Below are 2,703 nucleotides of genomic sequence, written 5' to 3'. Positions count from 1 at the left end.
CCCGCCCACACAAGGGAGCCTCCAGTCAGCTCCTTATACGTCACTAAACCCTTCCCTCAAACTCCGCCCCTGGCAGACATCCATAAAGTCTCAGGCTCCCTGTCTCAGGTCAGAGGATCTGCCCATCTCCCTGCCCTCCTCCCCTCCATGTGTTTAGAGTCAATAAAGGCTTTCCCTCCCCCATTTCTGCTTCTCTGCTGCGCCACCACAACTGCTGCCATCGCTGTTGCCTCTGGAACCTATCAGATATGACTTAGACCAGCTGGTAAATTAGGAAAAAATATGCTTTTAAGCCATATAGTATTATGAACAAATGATCAACAAACTAAAACAAAACAAAACAAAAAATGAAACATCTGTTCACAGAACACACACACATAGACAAATATACTATACACACAAATAACCATCTTTACAAAATTATGAGTGCATTCAACTATATATTTCTGGCCAGATTAACTTATAGTAACTCTATTGCAAAAAAAATTGAAACTTATAATTGTAAATAGACTAGTCAGATTTTGTTATTTGTCAATAAGCAGAGATCTTGGGCTGGTGAGATGGCTCAGTGGTCTAAAGCACCTACTTAGAACAAGCTTAGCAAAGCACAGGGACCGCGGTTCAATCCCCCAGCACCACATGCCAGCCAGCCCCGTCCCCTGGTGGGCTGAGCTGGCCACACATAGACACAAAATAAATAAATAAATAAATAAATAAATATTTTTTAAAAAGAAAAAAAAAGCAGAGATCTCTTATCAGAAAATTTTGGAAGGAATAAGATCTTTTATCGCTAATATGTACATTTTGTATTTTGAGTCTAATAGTAGTAAAACTTAGCTCAGTTATCTTTATGTATTTTACCATCTACTTAAACCTTAGATTTCCATTTTGTCAGTTCCTTTAATAGACCCCAGGTTGGATCTGGCCTCCCCGTTCGCTTCTTCTCTAGATCTGGCTTCATGGTATAGCTCGACAGTGTGCTCTGGTACGCAAATAGGTCATTCAGCATTCTCTGGAAAGATACAAGCATCCCTCCTCCCCCAGGTTAGTAGTGGACTGGGTCCCTTCCATTGTCCAGTATGGAGATCTCTCCAAAGAACCCTTTTTATCCTGTTTGCTTTTATTAGATGGAATTGTCTTTCTGCTGCTTTACTTCCATCTTTTGTAGAACTGGAAAGGTTGATAGTGTTTTATAGATGAAAAACATCATTTAACAATTTCCCAGGCCTGAGCTTGAGTCGAATGAAGCTGTTTGCGTAAGGCAGAAGCATCTTGATAAAAAGTGGCATGAAACGCAGAAGCTCCTTAAGTAGCGTCTGAGGGACTAACAGTTTTACGTGGTGTGTGTGGCACGTGTAGCCGTTGTAAGGGACCCGGAGACTGCCAAAGACCCCAACTGGGCATATACTGAGTTGGGAAAATAATTACAAATGTTGGCAAAGCCAGGTCAACTCTAGAGAGCTGTGCTGTAGAGGGCCTGAGTAACTTGATATTCAAGGCAGTCTTAGCCTCTGGTGTGAGTGCTCTTTTGAGAAGCAGGGGCTGAGTCTCCCTGGAGAAGGTCAAAGAGAAGACTTAACTCATGCGTAGCTTAAGAGCTGGGCGGAGCCAATTAATGTTCCCAAGTACAGTCTGAAAAATTGTTTCAGGCTAAATGTCCCTCCTCCCTACAATGGAAACAACCTTACTTTTCCCCCTTTTTTAGACTGTGGATAAATAACCTGAGTAATAGCCGCTGCCAAGGCACATGAGGAGCCAATATCCACACAAATCTGAATCATCTCAGGAACTATACTTTTTGTGGGCTCTTAAGCCTCTTTATACCATTTATTTGCATTTTCAAAGGCCAATTGCTGAACTATTAATTTGACAGCTTCTGTGTCACTGACATTCTTTTCAGTAGCTTGTGACAAACTGCAGCAGCATCTTGGAGAGGTGTATCAGGGCCAGCCTACTAGGAGCCAGAGTGAAGAAAGAACATTTCACCCTGACAAAGGAGCTTCCCTCCAGGCCCTAGTGGCAGCTGTCTTAGTTTGCTCATATATTTGCAATGCAAAGGTCAGCTGATTGTTTGTGCTAGAAAAGCACACTTTGCAATTAGCAAATCTTTGGTGATGGCTAAGTTGTGAACCACACATTTCCAGCTGCCTGTTCCCTGCAATGGTCAAAGAAATTTCCTTTCCACAATAAATAATCTCCAGGACTCAAACATGCTTTAGCTCTTCTTTTCCAGCCATTTGGGGCCATAGTATGCTGTCCTAGCATTTCTACTAAACTCAAGGTAAAGGGAGCAGTGGGGCCCTAAGCAGCAACAGCACGTTTCAATTCTTTTAAGGTTTTAAAAGGTATGGATTAATGAAGACCTACAACTTTTCCTAGATTATGAGGGACTTGAACTTCGGAAACAAAGTAGATCAGTTGAAAACCCACCTTGGACTCCCCTGAATGTCTGGCTTCTGTTAATGCCAGTTGCAAGGGAAGTAAAGAAAATGGCTCAACTTCCCTTGAGGCTGAAGTTCCTATGCGTGACTCAGCGAAGTTTCCCTGAGCTGCTGTGGCCAGGATGGTGGCTTGTGGCTCCTTAAAAATCATTGAGTGAACTAAGAGAAAGTAGCTGTATATCAATCCTAACTATACTGTGTGTGAGTGTGTGTGTGTGTGTGTGTATATATATATATATATATATATATATATATATAATTT

This window comes from Octodon degus, unplaced genomic scaffold, assembly GCF_000260255.1.
Source record: "Octodon degus isolate 3935 unplaced genomic scaffold, OctDeg1.0 scaffold00214, whole genome shotgun sequence".
Classification (NCBI taxonomy): domain Eukaryota; kingdom Metazoa; phylum Chordata; class Mammalia; order Rodentia; family Octodontidae; genus Octodon; species Octodon degus.
The sequence above is the reverse complement of the archived record's forward strand: the minus strand, read 5'-3'. Positions refer to the sequence as shown.